The sequence below is a fragment of the Musca autumnalis genome, unplaced genomic scaffold (assembly GCF_047663935.1).
Source record: "Musca autumnalis isolate F117 unplaced genomic scaffold, ASM4766393v1 scaffold_2, whole genome shotgun sequence".
Taxonomy (NCBI): Eukaryota; Metazoa; Arthropoda; class Insecta; order Diptera; family Muscidae; genus Musca; species Musca autumnalis.
In genome coordinates, this window is record NW_027411755.1 from 71,125,830 (window position 1) to 71,145,862 (window position 20,033).

Consider the following 20,033-nt stretch of genomic DNA (forward strand, 5'->3'; position numbering starts at 1 on the left):
GAAAATTGATTTATGCTTGATATCATTTTTCTTGTACATAAAAGAAACCTCAACATGAAATTATTGTATATAAAATTTTTGATAATTTTCGTAAGGATGGATTTGTTATTGATGTATTTCCTAGAGCCCTATAAATGTGTATGTTGCTTTTGAGATTTTTCTATAAAATAAAATTCTTAGGTAATTTGTGTGTGCTTCATCTGGCATGTGCTAGATTTTTGATGAAGATGAATATGCATAACTTTTAATCCTATTAATCTATTTGACAAACTATTTCTCAATCAAATCGAATGCAAACATAATTGAAGAATTTATTGACCAACATTATAATGAAGTCATGGGAATTAATTAAAATATGTAATAAGAATTAAGTTGAAAATAAATTGGTAGTGGATGCAAAATGTATGTATTAGACGATTCGAATACAAATTCGTTCGAATTACTACCAAACAACTGTAACTGTAAAGGCCTGCGTACATAAGCTGTTTTGCCTGATTGCCTTGCTTTGCTGCTTCAATAAAAAATAAAAGAACAAAGAAGGCCGACCCAATTTCCAACTGATGGCAACCCAGTTCAAAATTTCGTCTTTATTCTATTATTTTTATTACGTCAGAAATGAAGCAGGAAAGCAAGGCAATCAGGCAGAGCGGCTTATGTACGCAGGCCTTTAAACCTTTTGTTTGATTGAAAACAAAATTTAATCAAATATTTGTCAAAAAAAAAAAAAAAAAAAAAAAGTTTGGTAGTAGTTCGAACGATTTTGAAATCGAATCATCTTAGTGAAACAGACCATTAATATTTGCATTTAAGGCAGGGACGTTCGCAGAGGTGCGCCCAGAAATCATTGGTTTCCAAGTCAGGGCTGCAGGGCGGATGACCCATCAATGCCACCTTCTGTCCGGTCAAAAGTGCCCTGGTTTGAATCGATGTGTGAGAGCTCACATTGTCATGATGTACAATGATTCGTCTTCTCTTGTTCGTTTTTTCGAATTTCTCAGGAGACATCAGGCAAACAAATTGTAGTGTACTACTCAGAATTAAGCGTCCTACGTTTCTCAAGCCGTATAGTAGCCACATTAACAGTTTATCCGAAGAAACAGGCGTCCATTTGCTTCAAAGTGTTTTTCCGTGAACAACTTTCGTTGGATTTGCCTCGCCTTGGCCACGATGGAATTCATCTCTCTTTGACCTGAAAAGGATGGGCGAAGTACTTATATCTGCGGATCTTAATGCAAAACATCCGCTATGGGGTGGATCCGAAACCAATACTAGAGGTAGAGTGTTGGCTTCTAAATGTGGGCAAATGCTCTGCGATTGTTTTCAGGGGTAAGGCAAATTACTTTACTTTTTTATCACAGAAGATTTAATACACTGAATACTACTGATGCAGTTTATATAACTTCCCAGTAACAAAATCTTTACAGATTTGCAAATAGTTGTAATAATTAGTTTTAGTCCTTACTTTGTTTTTATACCCTACACCACTACGTGGGGAGGGTATTATAATTTGGTTTTGGCCAAAAAGTTTGTAACGCATCGAAATAATGGTCGTAGATCCATACTTATATACCAAAATGAATGTCTCGACGAGCTGAGTCGATCTGGCTATGTGTGTCCGTCCGTCCGTCTGTCCATCTAAACCTTGTAATCACGCTACAGGTCGCAATTTTGATCGGATCGTCACTAAATTTTGGATGTTGATGGGTGTCCCGGAGGGGAAGAAGCCTATTGATTTTGGTGATGGTCGGATAATATTTAGGGGTCGGAATGGGCAAAAAACTTTTGTGGATAAAAAGACAACGTTTTTTTCCAAAGCGAATATCTCAGCTTCTGTATGGGGAATACCAAAAGCAAAACCTGACAATAAAAGTAGAACATATCACCTTTCTAATGATCAAACAACGAAGATATCACAATTGTCGCAAATAAAACCCAAATTTTCATTTTTGCGATTTTAATTATAATGACGAACATCACAGCTTTGGTTGGAAACTTTCCAAAAGCAAAGCCTGACTATGAAAGTAAAGACGGTATCCTGTCTTTACAATGACGCAAACTAGGTCGGCGTAGGTGACCAAATAGCGGAGATATCGCAATAGTCGGTAATACATCCCATTTTTCAATTTTTTTGGAAATCACGCTACAGGTCGCAAATTTTGGGGGTTAATGGGGGTCCTACAGGGGAATAAGCCTATTGATTACGGTGATGGTCGGATAATATTCAGGGGTCGGAATGGGCAAAAAACTTATTTGGAGAAAAAGTCAACGTTTTATTTCAAAGCGAATATCTTCGCTTGTATAAGGGCAAAAAGCAAAACCTGCTAATGAAAGTAGAAAATATCAACTTTGCAACGACGTAACGTAGGTTGTCAAGCAACGAAGATATCGCAATAGCCGCTAATAGAACACAACTTTTCGTTTTTGCGATTTCAATAATAATGACGAATATCACAGCTTTGGTTAGGGATATTACAAAGTATGACAATGAAAGTAACCAAGTAAAAAAGTATCAGTCGGTTTTGCCGACAGAGATATACCCTCAGCTTGTGAATATTGAAACAATTTTTGGGCATATGAACCGAAAAAAATTTTGATTAGGATTAAAGATCAAGAGTTTTGCGGGGGATATACTTAATGGAATGGATTGACCATTAAGGAAGCGTGTCTCCAGCCACTACATATGGTGCCATAGGGTGTTTTTACACCCTTCGGGCTGTTTGCTCAAGAAGTATGGACTTGTCCCCTGTCGTAATTGAGGCAGCGAATGCAATTTGCTTCAACAAAAATCAAAGTGATTCGATAGCAGGTCTTAAAGTGAACTTATCCGATTAGAGGGAGAAAAAACTTTTACCATCGTGGGAGGAACCGGATGAGTGGACAAATATAGTCCATATTATAACCTGATCTATATCTGGTAGATATATTAGGATGTGTGATGTATGGACCAGTTCGGCCACTCCCTTCAAGAGTTACCGTAAGAACAATTTTTCCGAACATTTTTGAACTTTTGTGGGGGAGGTACCTGAAGGAGTAGACCGATATGGCTTATCTTCGAACTTAAATTATGTTTGGACAAAATATTACTAAGGCCAAATTTTGGACCGAATCGGCAGATCCGTTCAATAGTTACCACCTCACACGGTGTCATAGGGTTTTTTTGCAACTTTCAGGCTATTTTCTCAGGAAGTATGGACTTGCCCCTGATGAAACTTTTGCCGTCGTGTAGGGGGCGGTGAATACAAGTTGCTAAAACAAAAATCAAAGTGATCCGAGAGCAGGTCCTAAACTGAACGTATCCGAAATTTTGTGTGGGAAGTATCAGAAAGAGTAGACCGATTGAGTCCATATTGGAACTACATCTAAGTCTGGTAGACATTTCACAATTTGCAAAGTATGGACCAAATCGGTTACTCCCTTCAAGAGTTATCGTACGTACAAATTTTGCGAACATTTTCGAACTTTTGTGGGGGAGGTACCGGAAGGAGTGGACCGATATAACCCATCTTCGAACTTAAACTAAGTTTGGACAAAATATTACGAATGCCAAATTTTGGAACGAACCGGTTGATCCGTTCGAGAGTTATCGTGCGCTCCAGCCAGCCAGACAGACAAACGGACGGACATTGCTCAATCGACTCCAAATTGTCTGAAACACATTTACCATTATTTCGATGAGGCACATTTTGCCCATATGAAAGTGTATATACAATCGTTAGCATAAATGCTGAGGGTATAAAAATCCCATCTTTACAATGATGTAAAGCAGGTTGGCATCCAAATAACGGAGATATCGCAATAGTCGGTAATACATCCCATTTTTTAATTTTTTTTATAATCACGCTACACGTCGCAATTTTGATTGGATCGTCACGAAATTTTGGGTGTTATTGGGGGTCCCACAGAGGAAAAAACCTTTTGATTTTTGATAATGGTCGGATATTATTCAGGATTTAACAAACCCACTTCAAATAAATCCTCATTAAGAAGGTTAACCCTGCAAAAGGCTATAATATAAACATGGCCTATAATATAAACATGGCTATCCCAATTTTAATATTTTGAATTTTACCAGTCAAAAGCTTATGAACATAGGTAGTGGTGTAGGGTATCACATAGTCGGCCCCGACCCGACTATAGCCTTGGCTCACTTGTTTTTTTACTTTCATTGTTTATACCCTCCACCATAGGATGGGGGGTATATTAAGTTTGTCATTCCGTTTGTAACTACTAGAAATAATCATTGTAGACCCCACAAACTATATATATTGTTACGAATGTAACTGATAGGTTTAAGTTAGTTTAGTTTAATTTCCGTTAATTTAAAAATTTGAATTGTAACGTAAAGTTTTTATTACGCAGTTACTTTATTTAAGCAACAACAACTACCATGTAGAACTCTCTTCATTATTCTAGATGTTACTTTACCTTTCATTAATGTGCTTTTATTTCGTTTTGCCATAATCATGTAATTATTGTTTAGTTTGTTACTTCTTTGCACTTGTTTGTTGTTGTTACGTCATTACTGTGCTTGTCGTCCAATTGTATTCCCCCATGTATGTATGTGAGTATGGTTGTTCGCTTAGTGCGAATGTGCGTCTGTGTGTTCGCTGCACAGATTCGAGATGTTGCCATATGTGTTCTGGAGGACTCTAGAACAGGGAGACTTTGGGATATAAATATAGGGGAACTGGCAATGACGAGGGTAGTTGTGTTTTAAGCGTTGAACTGAACAGATCGGTTAAATAAAAGCTGCGTGCTAACTAGAGACTTGCTGTGTGCTTTGTAATTAAAGTCGGTTCCGAATAAGTGTAATAAAGTAAATAAAGCATTGTAGAAACGTAATCTAAAACGAACCCTGTTTTATTTGGTACAAATCGTATCGGGGAATAAAACAACGTCTACACGGAGATTAGTTAAACCTAATTCCGTAACAATATTCTTAATCAGCGTGCAATTCTACATCGATATAGCCATGTCCGTCCGTCTGTGGAAATCAATCTAGCGTCCGAACGGATTGAAGTAAGTGGATGAAATTTTTGGTATTGAAAGCGGGCTATGTAGGTCCACGTTTTCATATAGCCCCCATACAAAGTGACGCGTCGTCGTTTTAAGGAAATTTTAAGATATTTGTCCCATTTGACCACCGAATTGGTTGTAATTTGGTATTTCGTGTCTCCAGAGGCTAAAAAACATTTCCATCAAATTTTGTTTATATAGGTCCACGTTTTGGTGTAGCCCCCATATAACGCCCCATTTGACCACAGAATCGGTTGTAAGTTTGTATTTTGTGTTGTAAAATGTTTATATAGGTCCAGGTTTTGATATAGACCCCATAGGACGATATCTCCCGATTTTCGGTATTTTGAAGGTTTAAGACTCATTATCGCAGCGAAATGGCTGAAATTTGGTATTTAGTCTTCGTTTGGGGTATAAAACTTTCCCCAGGAAAATTATAGGTATAGGTCCACGCTTTCATATAGCCACCATAGGACGATACCCCCGATTTTCCGTATTTTCAAGGTTGTGGCCTCAATATTCCACCGAAATGGCTGAAATTTGGTGGTTAGTCTTAATTTTGGTTATAAAACGTTCCATATGAAATTTGTCGGTATAGGTCACACGCCCTCATATAGTCCCCATAGGACGATATCTCCTATATCTCCTATAAGGTTTTAGCCTCATTATTCCACCGAAGTGGCTGTTATTTGGTATTTAGTATTTTTCTGGGCTACAAAAAATTCCCTTAGAAATTTGTCGGTATACGTGCATGTTTTTGGGGGTACCCCCATAGAACGGTATATCCCAATTTTCGGTATATTGAAGGTTTTAGCCTCATTATAACACGGAAATGGCTGCAAGATGGTACTTAGTCTTCGTTGATGGTATAAAACTTTCCACCTGAAATTTGTCGGTATAGGTCCATGTCTTCATATAGCCCCCATAGAATAGAACGGTACCTCCCGATTTTCTAGATATAGCTCTTTCTCCACCAAAATAGCTTATATTTGGTATTAAGTTTTTGATAGAGGTATGAAACATTCCAGCCGAAATGTGCCGGCATAGGTCGACGTCCTCAAATACCCCCATCATACCTTCCGATTTACGGTATTTTGAAAGTTGTGGCCCCAATATACTAATATTGCCATGGGTGTATAAAATATTGCAGAATAGAATTATCAGTATAAGCACTTTTCTTCAAATAACCCCCATAGAAGCGTACTTCCTGATTTTCGGTATTTTAAGGTTGTGTCATCAATATCCCATCGAAGCGGATGAAATTTAATATATAATCTCCGTTGGTGGTATAAAACTTCCCACCTGAAAATTTCCGGTATTGTTCCATGTTTTTATATACCCCCCATAGAAAGATCCCTCCCAATTTTCGGTATTTTGAAAGTTTTAGCCATTAATATTCAATGGGAATAACAGAAATTTGGTGTTTAGTCTTCGCTGGAGTTACGAAACTTTCCTCCAGAAATTTATCGGTACAGGTTAACGTTTTATACAGCCTCCATAGAACGGCGCTCCCGATGTTGTTAACTATCCAAATCCAGAATATCCAGGTTTAGGTCTAGTCGGCTTTGCCCAATTTTATGTATTTCGCTCAATTCGGAAAATTGTAAATATTGGTCCATGTTTTGGAAAGAACAAAAATGTCTCCCCATATTAACTGTTTTGAAGGGAGTATTATCAGTTGAGATATATGTACTACTCCTGCAATAAAAGCAAGAGTTTAGTACTATCATAAACGAAATAAAACTAATTGTTCCTATTCACTTCAATACAGTTCGTGGTGGAGGGTATAAAAAGTTCATCTCGGCCGAACTTAACGCTTTTCTTACTTGTTTTAATCTGAAATTCTATTTGCTATGCCCGTTTTTAATAATGTTTTTTTTAGCTTTACACAGATCTATTGTTGAACAGTTATGCTCAATTAGATAGATGCTAGCAGTATTCCCGCAGCAATTTAATCTGATGTCAAGAAGGTGGCGAACATCAACATGTTTATTTATATAGTTCTAACATCAAGCCAATCTGTTTAGTTGTAAAACTTATTTTCAATAAATTTAACCATAGGCAAAAGTAAAGCAAGACCCGTTCTCCCTAAATTTTAGAATTTATTTCGTATAGTTCTCTCAGTACTTATTGCAACAGTAATGTTTCGGAAAAACATCCCATATTGGGGTGCTTCTTTTCATTATGTTACATATGAAGGCATATCGGAAAAACAAACTGATTCACGTTTTGTTCTTTAAATTTGCATAAAACATATCATGACTTTTTACTCTCTTTTTGCTACAGTACAAACCATCGTTGAACAATACAGAAATATTCCGGAATATTCATCATCTTTATCCTCAATTCAACGAGCAATAACCATGGAATATTCTCATTATAATTTTTATACATTTCCAGGATGAAAACAATAAACCAAAGTTTGCCGAGGGAAGTGTTCACATTATTGTGCTTTGCTTCCTTAAAGCTAACTTTACCCAACCTAAACTTTCACTTAAACTTCCTCAGCAACAACTACACCGAATTTAATGGAATTTTAATTAAAGGAAAGCGTAAAATGCTAGACAAATATCTTTGCCTCTCTTTTAGCTATTAGTGCACTTTAAAATCCTAATTTCTACATTCTTCAAGCAAATAATTAGCAACACTTTCATTTTAACAATGTTCCTATGTTTCCCGCATTTAAATTGAAAACCTAATTTTAGGCAGGATAATTAAATACGGAATAAGCAGAAATTTCGTATTTAACCCACTAAGTTAACAAACTAGGTTAGCTCGAAAGAAAGAAAAAAAAACAAAACTTACCTTTCTTTATTGGATCATAGAAAATGAAAATGAACTTCGTTGAAAAGCGAATTTGTTGAATGTGATTTGTATTTCCTGTTTCCACTTTAACCACCACTTGTTAATTATATAAACAACTTTTGAAGTATACTTCTCGGGAGCGTTATATATATTTACACATGCACGAACACAAAGAATTTCACAGCAATTTCGGTGTACAACTTTATGTTGAGGAACTCTTTTTTTGTTGCTGTTGTTGTAACGACTTTTATTTTTAACTGTTTATTTTAATATTTCCTGGGAAAACATGGCTTATTATTTTATTTTCTGTAGAGGGAATACAAAACAAAAGCCTTACGACCAAGAAGTAGACCGTGTACTGGTATTTTACAGACTTAAATGAAAGTGAAACTTTTGTAACTTTTCAACAACCGGGGATGTTAGGATGATTCTTTTTTAATCGCAGATTTTTTTATTACAAAATTAAAAACACATTTTGAGGATTTGTTTACTGGAAATTATAGTCAAGTGTGAAATTAGGTAAATTTAATATAAACATGGAAGCAGGAGTGGGGGCAGGAATAGCAGAAGTACATAGGAGCCAAGTACATCAATGAAATTGTTTACAAGTTATTTAATTTTATAACCAACATAAAACAAAATCCCGCCGTAATGTTTTATGTCCAATATCTGGCAATTGCGTTTTTAGTTATTACGCTTTTTATGACCACTTTTAGGCTTTTTAATATAATTTTTTTTTTTTATTAATACACAGAGCTGTCGTACTTTTAGGTGTTGAATTTCGTAGATTCGTGATGTTTTTTTTTTAATTTTTCTTTTTCTTTGCTTTCGTCCACTTTATGATTTACGATCATTCATTTTATGTGGGATTTGTTGCCGAAATTACTTTGAATTTGGTGTTGTAAAACTTGTTTTGCTACAATATTCAATTAATAAGTTTTTTTGTCAGGGTTTATTAACAATCCCGCTTTATGACACTTTCGAATACTTGTTTTAAGTAGCACAGGCAACGAACGCGTACCGTACCGTTTAAATACCCGCAATGTTAATTATTCAGATTGTTTATTATTTTGAGGAGTAGTCTGTAAAGAGACAGAAAGAAATATTTATCTTAGTTAAATGCATAATTTTTGGGGATATAAAATAATTTGTAGCAAACATTTAGGCGGTTGACAGGTTATAAACATAAAATTTTTATATATATCTATAAATTAATATTTGAGTGCTATGTTTTTTTATTTCATTAAAGACCTAAAAACCGCTAAACGGGTTTCTACAAAAATGTCGCAGAATGTAATTGGTTGTCTCTTGGAAGGAACAGGGTGACTCCCTAATTACTGATTGTATATCATCAATCATAGTTTTCCGTATGTAAAGCATATTGTCAGATCAGAATCAAATTCTGAGTCGATCTACCTATGTCCGTCTGTTCTAATCACTCTAGCGTCCACACAAAATGAGATAAAGAGCTATATTTTCGCACCCAAGTTTCTTTATTCCATAGGCAGGCCAGAAGATGAGCTATATCGCCCCATATAACTGCACCCTTAGATTTTCGGTATTTTAAGGATTTTAGCTAACATTTTTAACCGAACAAGCTGAAATAGGCGGTTCTTAAGGGTCACAACACTTTTTCAAACAAACAAATTGTAAACAAATTCCTAAGTTTAGGTATAGCCTCCATATAACGGTATCTCCCGATTTTCGATATTTTGAAGCTTTTGCTACATTGTTTGGCTGAACTACCCGTAATTTGACATTTGAGGTTCCCTGCAGTCATAAAACTTCTCCAACAAAAATTGTCAACATAGGCCCATGTTTGGGTGTAGTCGCCATATAACGGTACCTCCTGATTTTTGGTATTTTGAGGATTTTTGCTATAATTTTTTAACGAACAAACTGTAATTTGGCATTTGAGATTATGAAGGATCACAATACTTCCTCAACAAAAATTGTCAACATAGGCCCATGTTTAGGTGCAGCCTCCACATAGCGGTACCTGTAGATTTTCGGTATTTTATTTTTTATAACTAAATTTTTAACTAAACTTCCAACTAACTACCTAATTTTACATTTGAGGTTTCCTGCAGTCACGTAACTTCTCCACCAAAAACACTGGTCAACAAAATTGAAAAAGTTGAATGTTTCAGACGAAGTTGCAGTTGTTTCTAGATGAAATCGGCGAGTTATTTTCAAATCCGGTCCAGGGTTTTCTCCATCAGCTCTTGTTTTTGAGATATAGCTCAAAATCGGTTTTTACGAGTTTTACCCAGACTTTCGTTATTTTCGGATACAAACAAATATTTTTTGTGGGTTTTTCGACATTTATATATTAAGGAGATGTTGTACGCTCGATACAAATCATTTTTGAAATAATTATGGTGAGTATATATCAAAAAATACAGAAAATATACGATGGACCTTGTAAAATTTTCATATTTTGAGTACTTTAAGCTGTAATTACGTCATCAGGGGAAGTCATAGGATCTTCATATGGTACTCCGGATATGCTTAGGGTGTCTACTATATAATCCAGTATTCAAATGTATAATATAAAGTTCATAGCGCCCATGATTCCGCCATAACCTAAAAACCATCATGAAGACTGCCATTGAAAAGTAAATGGCTTATGTGGTAATGATATCACTGTATTTCAAAAATGATTTGTATCGAGCGTACAACATCTCCTTAATAGATTAATGTCGAAAAACCTACAAAAAATATTTGTTTGTATCCGAAAATAACGAAAGTCTGGGTTAAACTCGTAAAAACCGATTTTGAGCTATATCTCAAAAACAAGAGCTGATGGACAAAAACCGGGACCGGATTTGAAAATATCTCGCCGATTTCATCTAGAAACGACCGCAACTTCGGTTGAAACAAAAGTCGTGTTGAGCAGTGAAATAGTCAACATAATTGCATGTCTCGGTATAGCTCCGTATACCGATTTCGATTACAGCTCAAAAGTTTTGGGGAGGATGGGCCTGAAGGAAAGAACCGCATTGTACATTTTGGAAGTGGAACTTATTTTGGGAGCCATTCCGTTCGATAAATATCGTGCCCACAAGTCATTTCAGTTGATCTCCGTATAATTTAGAGTTTTTGGACCATTTTATCAGTAAACATGAACTTGCCCATTATAAATATAATATTGCTGTAAACAGGAACACAAGGAGTACATTTGGTAAAAATGTCCAAAGGATCCTCGAATAGACCGTAAACTGCACGAACAAACATTTTGAATTTTTGTGAGGGAGGTAGGTTCTCTAAGGAGTGGACCGCATTTTCGAATTTAAACAAAGTTTGTACAAAATATTATGAGGTCGAAATTTTGGACCAATTTAGCGAATATTTTTGATTTTATGTGGGGGAGATATCGGTAAGGAGTGGACCGATAAGCACAATTTTCGAATTTTATCTAAGATTCGCAGATATATTACGATATACGGAGTTTGGACCAACGCATTATCTGGTTCGAGAGGTGTTGTGTGCACCAGCCACTACACATGCAGCTTTCGGGCAATTTTCTCTGGAAGTATGGACTTCCCCTAAAACCTGTACTGTCTTAATAGGGAACGCGAGTACACACTGTTCCAGAAATTATGAAAACTTTTTCATAGGAGGTAATAAAATGCACTTTCCCCAAATTTTGTATGGGAGATACCCGAATCAGTGGATTGTTATAGTCCGTATTCGAAACTTATCTGTGTCTAGTTGAAATATTACGATGTGCAAGGAACGGACCAAATCGCTTACTCCCTTCGAGAGTCGTCGTATACACAAGAGACAGACGAACAAAGCTAAATCGACTCCAAATTGTCTGAAAAGGATTTCGTCAAACCATACTTCGGGACCAAAACAATTATTTCGCCAAAACTATTATTTATAGCGTCAAGCTGTAACCAAAAGGCTATGGGGATAAACAAGCTGTGAGAATTTTCAGTACGAAAATCGACTAATCTTATACACGAACCCAAATACTGTTACCTTCAACGGTGTGACAGACCCGATGAAGTGTGCGTGTTATTGTAACCGACACGATAGTTATACATCGAAGAGGAATGTGCTCCGACGTAAAGAAGACGTCAATTTGCAATTAAGCACCCATATTGTACCAGAAGCATGGAAAGTGGGAGTGTGGTCGCGCTACTGAAGAATGTCTGAAGAGGAGAATCGTACAGGCCGATCTTCCTCTTGTCGTCAGTATCAAATATTCTCGAGGCAATACTGCTCCCCGTGATGAGAAGGAGTTTCCCAGTTGCCCAACATCAGCATGCATTCCGGAAAATGCTCTGAATCACAACAGCATTATCCACCATATCCATACATATCAGTCGAGGATTGAACCAGAGTAGGCCGAACAGTTATGGTGGCTCTTAATCTATCGAAGGACTTCGATACCGTCAACTATGCAAGGCTGTTCAAGGATATAGAAGACCTCCAACAGTGTTTGTAAGTCGAAGACCAATACAGTATAACAGGGAGTAATACAAGACGAAATGTAATCTCCGGAACTGTTTAAGCTGTATCTTTCTGAAAGTTCACACCTTCCAGACAGCTTAGAGATTGTAATGGATTCGGAAGATTGTACGATCTTGGCGTCGGGTCCTAATGTCCATGACATACATATGAGATAGATTAAATATCGACATAGCTTCCATCTGTGAAATATGAAATATCCGCCACCAAATCCACTGCCACCATCTGTGTTCCTTTACTTGCCTGAGGTTACCATTTTTACCATTTCTAACCAAAAATTGTTAAAACTGGAAGCAATTTTTAAGTGAGAGGGGAGAGAGAACAAAATTGTAGTTCTCTTCTGCCACAAGCTACGTCCCAATTTACATTGGGCGAGTTTACTTGCCGCAATTGTCATTTTGTAGGAGAGAGAGGTGAGACATATGGTAAACCTTTGCCTCTCAGCACCCTCTCACACCTACAAACTGACAATTGCCGCAAGTAAACTCGCCTAATGTAAATTGGGACTACCAGACAAATTTCTTGGGTAAAAAATGGTAGAACTGATTTTTCGACATTTCTTTGACGATTATTTGGCAATGAAGAATACAATTAACAAAAACAAAAGAAAAAAGCGAACGCTGGCAAAAGAAAATTAAAAACAGTGAATTAAAGGAAGAAAATTTAATTTTTGTGTTTCTTTTTGACATTTTTACCAGATTTACCATTTTTCCGTTCCTTTACTTTATTGTTAAAACTGGTCATGAGAGCGCAATTTTGACAGTTTTCTCTTTTATCACTTTTACTATTAAAAAAGTAAAGGAACAAAGCTAATGTTCACCACCTGGACAACTCAAATGAGGCTTGCATTGATCATACTGGTCGATGGTTTGTTGATTCATACTACCAACCTACCTATTACTAAAAACTACCCCACGATACTGATTGCAACGTTGGATAGCATGTTTAAGTCGGCCGCGAAAGCCACAGCTATTTGCAACATGATCAGATGTAAGAACAAGGTTATCCAGTCGCTGGGTGGCAGCGCTGGGAACCTTGTTGACCTCATATATATAAAGCAAAAGGCCGGTCTGTGGTAAGTTATGTGGCACGAGTGTCGTATGCAAAAGTTAGCCCTACGCAATGGAAGAATATTCAAACATTCTATAATTCCGTTCTAAGGACTACAACAGGACGCCTTCTCATGGCATCAATGGACCAACTTCATGAGAAGGCGAAGATTTTACTGGTGCATTAGAACTACAAGATGTTGTCAATGTAGTGCTTGTGTTTTATAGCTATAAGTATTCCTGCCACAGTCGTGTGGACAAGTTTCACCCACCCAGGCGCGATCAACTACCCTATCAGGCAAAGTTGAATAACATTCACTCTGATGCAGTTGCGCAAACATCTTATAAAGCATCAGAGCAGTCTGCGGTAAGCAGTGCGGAAGATACTACCGGTACACCAATGCAACAAGGTGTTGTCGATGCAGTACCTACTTGGGTGTTTTCGTCCTTTGCATCCCCGACAAAATCTTGTGGGCAGACACTTCCTCTACCCATGCACATCAGGAGAAATCTTCATGTTCTAGAGGGAGAGAGAGAGTGAGAGAGCCCCAAAGGTACTGGGAATCTGTAGATCATAGATGAACAAGATGAGCACTTTCTTTTATGTTTTCGTACGATTCGCCATACAAACGCTCTCTTCGTGTTCACCATTGCTGTAGATCAAGGAGCTCGGAGACCATCCCCCATCCATCGCAGCAGAAGAACATCGGTTGACAAGGTAAACGCAAATGATTTCAGCCCAGTTAAGATCCAGACGATGCAGCCGCCTCAATTAGTATTGGGCTCGAATTGATACCCAACACATTTACGGCGGGAGGACTGGGATCTCACGATATTCTGCATCAGTTTAACTGTTGCGAAGAAGAATCATATAACTGAAAAACACGAACTAACATACTAGCTTTGCTACAACGACAGATCTTGTACTACGTTCGGTAATCTGTGATTCAGAATCTTAGTTTTTCCCTGCTTACATTCTATAACCTTTTAACAGATAGCATTAGCGTTAGGCAAAAGAGAGCACACGCTCCCCCTGTGAACGTTTCTCTCTCTCTCTCTCTCTCTCTCTCAACACACACTCAATTCAACTCATTGAAAAAGCATCACACAATGACACCCCGTAAAATATGCAATAGAAATATATGGTGCCTATCGCTGATCTAAATCACTGTGTCACACCCGCAGATATTGCAAAATCATAAACAAATCAAACAAGCATTAATAAAACAGATAAAACAACCAACCCAATTATTTACCTACTATTTAGATTTGCTTCCACAAAAAATAAACGTTTAATTAAAATCCCTTAAGGTATGCAATAATAAGAGTATTACAGAAGTAACACAATTTTATAATTCTTATTAAACCATTCGTTGTGTTTAGCCGCACGCATTATCAACGTTCTCTCCATGTATTTGATAAACTTGACCCAAATGTTTACATAACCTTACGAATATAAACAGCCAAACAAACAAACAATGTACAAACGGCATTACTAAAAGGTAATACATAGTTGGTCGGTACGATTGTAATTAAGAACAATGTAAATGTTAACCCTTTTCACCTGTTATTTATGCTAAGCGTATATTTTCCACTTACTACAGCTAGTAAGCTTGAGTAAACATAATAGAGATAAGGTTTTGGTAATACGAGAGAGGAAGAGAGAGAGGGTGGTGAACGGCTAAGTACACACCTACACTGAATAATACCACAGACCAACTTATAAGCCGGTTGTGTAGGGTTTTTCCATTAATAGCATACTTTTAGGGTTCCAACATGAATTTACCATTTCAGCTGTAGTTTTGGTTTTTGGCAACTTCACATTACTCTTCTCGTGTGTGTGTGTGTATGTATTGTTCTAAGAACAGAGCCAAACTAAACATAACTTTGCATTAGCATAATTAAAACGTGCAACTTTCATTTTTACTCTTCCTTTTTGTTGGCTAGAACTGTTTAGAAAGAAACAAAAAAAGAAAGTGCCATGGGTAAACGTTTAGGTATAATTGAATGTGTTTTTGTTGGTTTTTCCGTAGATTCTTCTTCTTTTTTCTATTGTATTCAAAGAAATCTATTTTTCCAACTGTTGCTGTATACAAAAGAAAGAAGAATTTACAGTGAAAAGAAGCACGAACTGAAACTGACACGGTAAATTTGAGATTATTTTAATTAATTCATAATTTGAACAACAACAAGGGGTCTTTAGCCCTCGTTTCCCCAAAGGTGTAAGTTTTATTCGATGAAACCAAAGATAAGGTAAATTTAGATATGTCAGTTAGTGTGGGCTGCTGTTATAAAAAATTGACAAGTACACATTATTCTATTCTATTCAGCCGTGGCTGTATAATGCTTTACCATAGGAAAGACATCTATTCAGCCGCGGCTGAATCACGTTGGATGGATGAATAATGTTTTTTCCATAGGAAAACATCTATTCAGCTGTGGCTGAATAATGTTTTTCCATAAGAAAACATCTATTCAGCTGCGGCTGAATAATGTTTTTCCATAGGAAAACATCTATTCTGCCGTGGCTGAATAATGTTTTTCCATAGGAAAACATCTATTCTGCCGTGGCTGAATAATGTTTTTCCATAAGAAATACATCTATTCAGCAGTGGCTGAATAATGTTTTTCCTTGGGAAAACATCAATTCAGCCGTGGCTGAATAATGTTTTTCCATAGGAAAACATCAATTCAGGCGTGGCTGAATAGATGTATTTCTTATGGAAAAACATTATGCAGCCACGGCTGAATATATGTCTTTCCTAGGGAAAAACGTTGTTCAATCCAGGGCTGAAAAAATTTTTTCTCGTGGAAAACATCTATTCAGCCGTGGCTGAATAATGTTTTTCCATAGGAAAATATCTATTCAGCCGTGGCTGAATAATGTTTTTCCATAGGAAAATATCTATTCAGCCGTGGCTGAATAAAGTTTTTCCATAGGAAAACATATATTCAGCCGTCGCTGAATAAAGTTTTCCCAATAGAAAAACATATTATATTCAGCGGTGGCTGAATAATGTTTTTCCATCGGAAAACATCCGTGGCTGAATAATGTTTTTCCATAGGAAAACATCTATTCTGCCGTGGCTGAATAATGTTTTTCCATAGGAAAACATCTATTCAGCCGTGGAATGAATAATGTTTTTCCATAGGAAAACATCTATCCATAGGAAAACATCTATCCATAGGAAAACATATATTCAGCAGTGGCTGAACAATGTTTTTCCATAGGAAAACATCTATTCAGCAGTGGCTGAACAATGCTTTCCATAGGTAAACATCTATTCAGCCGTGGCTGAATAATGTTTTTTCATAGGAAAACATCTATTCTGCCGTGGCTGAATAATGTTTTTCCATAGGAAAACATCTATTCTGCCGTGGCTGAATAATGTTTTTCCATAAGGAAAACATCTATTCAGTCGTGGTTCATCACGGTGGCGCTTTTCTTTGCTTTCCTTCGCAATACTACCCTCCTTAATAATTACGATATAATTAGTGAGGAAAGTTAACAGTAACACCCTTGAGACATAATACGTTCACAGTAGCTGACTGCATTGTAACTGATACAAAAAAATGTGAACTTTAATTACAGAGCAAACACACACACACACACATGGCCACAACGAACATAGTTAATATTACATAGGTGGTTACGACGAATTGTTTTATCTGCAACAGGATATTAGCAGTAAACAATGAGAAGTAGAAGAAGAAGATAAAACCCTAATGTAGGAAAAGTGAAATGTAAAGAAAGTGAAGCATAACCTTGGGCGTAGTAGCATAAAAATTGTGTGCGTTAGCTCTTATGGTGCTTGGGGCAAATGTTTATTTAGCTCTTTCTCTAGCCAACGGTGGCAGGTAAAACAAATAGTATTTCGTTGTGGTGGTCATCGTGGCCATCGGCATCAACAGTGTGAGTGGGTTCGTTTTTTTGCCTTGCATTAAAAGCATTTTCCTGTAAATTGCAATGTAGTTGTCAAGTCGAACCCATACTGCATACGTACATTTTGAAAGTGTTGCAGTATGGTGTAACAAGCAAGGAAATACAAAAGACTTATATATTCCATAAATCCATTTCAGTTCCTTTTTTCCATTCGTCATATGACACAATTACGTTGACCGAGTTTCCTTTTCTTTATGCTCTTTGAAATTATAAAGTTTTTGTATTTCATATTCTACTGCTGTACTACATACATACTTGGTTATGATGACGTTGATGTTCCAGCCTCATGGTGTTTGGGGATCAAGAGGCAAGGATATCTTCTAGTTACATGTACATACACACATATATTTTTTTAAGTTTAACTATGGCCAAAGAAGTAAGGTTGAAGTAATATTAGAACCTGAAGTATGGGTGGATTTAAACTACTTAACCTGGTTTACTTCCTTCTCTATGTGTTGGGAGTTTTTGTGTGTGTGTGTGTTTTTTTTTCTAAGCAGTCACAAAACTTACTTGGTTGAAGTATTTAAAGTTGTTATCATCTACATTTGCCTGAACAACAACAACAACTCTTCACAAGCAACATGACAGCATCTCAATGAATATTGCAGCACCACTTTCACTCGTGTCTTCTATTTTATTTATCTATTCTAGTGAATGTGGGAAATAATGATGAAAGCAACACAGCAGAATACAAAGAGAAGAGAAATGAAAAAATTGTAAGGTATATAAAGAAAGTGTAAATGTTATACTCATTATAGCCCAAATGTATGCTATACATTTCAATGAATATTTCATTTGCCCAAAAGGTAGGCTTTTTCTTTTTTTTCTCTCTCTCTCTTTCGCTCACCATAGAAAATAAAAAATTTCACATCCCAAACCAAAAGAAAACATGAAGTCATAAATCTACAGACTTCAGACAAAGCCACAAAAACAAAACCATACACCATCAGGCTTCCCTAGTAATCACAGACACACAAAGCAAACCAGTCATCAGCATCTAATTCTTAGAAATTATTTATATTGTTGTAAACATTATTTGTTTTTCACATGCACAGCAGTTGCTGCAAGAAACTTTTCCCATTTTGTGTAAAGAAAATATAAAATTTACAAAATCTTAAGAAAGATTAATTAATCTAACACACCTTGGGCTTTTCAAGTTTAAAGACACACACACACATACACTCTCACGCACATAAAAAGTGAATTATTTGCAGATGTAATGAAATATTTGGTATTGTGATTTAAAATTAACACCCACACCTTAATAGGGAAATCCAGTGTCGTCAATTGTCTAAAAATGAGATCAGTAATTCGATTCTCTAACACATTTTTTGAGTTAGCGACAAAAATCGGTCAAATTAAAATGCTTATAAATTCGATAATTAACGATATTTTTCGGTAAGTTAACGACCAAAAGAAAGTGGTAGTAAAGTTCCACCCATAGCAACAGTGTTGTCCACTTTTATTTTAGCTTTTCGTTCATAACTTTGCGTTTTAATTTTACCGACATTTGTCGGTAAGTCAAAAAATGAGTTAGAGAATCGCACTAGTTTTCTAGTTTGCCGCGAACGATTGATTTTTTGATATAAAACATTTTTGCTGAAGTAGTTATTGATGAGATAACTTTGCAAAACCAGACTTTGGTTAATCGGATATAGAGATATATTTAATGAGCGCTTAAAAACAATTATCGATGTCCTTCCTATGACAGTGGAATGAGACTGATAGACTTTGCCGATCCCGAAACATGTTAGGTAGCAGCACCAGATTTAAGTTACTTGACATTCAAAAAGGCATGTTGCTGTCACCATATCTAAAAACAAGAAATAAAACTGATCTAATTTTTATTATCTTTCCAATGAGGAAACATAGACTCGGATCACTACTTTGTTGCAACAAAGGTATATATTCTATTAAACAAGTGAGCAAAGGCTATAGTCGGGACGACTATGTGATACCCTACACCACTACCGCTGTGCATAAGCTTTTTGGTAGATACTGAAGTTATATGCCACCTAAGCAATTATAACAGATGACTTAGGGCTAAATGAACCAAAATAATTACAGCACTCTCGAAATCAAGGTATTTTCAAATATGTAAATCGACTACTGCAACGCTGTGTCCTAAAGAAAATTCGAAGAACTGGGGCAATAACACCGACCAAATCTATATTAATTTAAAGATGAAAGTCCTCCTGTACTCCCTGTAATGCGCAACGTCTAATCGTTTTTAATTGCAATAAAGATGTAATTACACTAAAAGTCCAAAAATTAAAAATTGGTATAACTTGACGCCTTTTGTTTTACATTTTACCGCTATCGACAATCTATTTGTTACTGATTTGAAGCTTTGCCAGTTTTCTTGATGGTATTGAATTTATATCACCCGGCCAAGATGAGGTAAAGACAGCAATAAACCGGCTGAAGAATAATAAGGCAGCAGGAGCCGATGGCTTGCCAGCCGAGCTGTTCAAAACCGGAGGCGACATGCGGATAAGGTGTATGCATCATCTAGTTAGCACCATCTGGCAGGAAGAACGCGTACCCGACGATTGGAACGTGAGCATCCTATATCCAGTCCGCAAGAAGGGAGATAAGAATGTGTGCTCCAATTACAGGGGCATAAGTCTGCTCCCTATTGCATATAAGATAGTATCTGGCATATTGTGTGAGAGACTAAAGCCTATGGTCAATGCAATTATTGGACCCTATCAGTGCGGCTTTAGACAGGTAAATATCCA

The 20,033-nt window shown here is 36.6% G+C and overlaps 1 protein-coding gene across 1 annotated transcript in view; it reads right to left on the reverse strand.

Moving 5' to 3' along the window:
- Positions 1–20,033, reverse strand: part of LOC141394063 (uncharacterized) — a 917,654-nt gene that overhangs the window by 866,061 nt on the left and 31,560 nt on the right. The window contains exon 2 of the mRNA XM_073967887.1: positions 7,822–8,903. The gene's annotated coding sequence lies outside the window, so the exon portion shown is untranslated. The remainder of the gene's footprint in view (positions 1–7,821; positions 8,904–20,033) is intronic.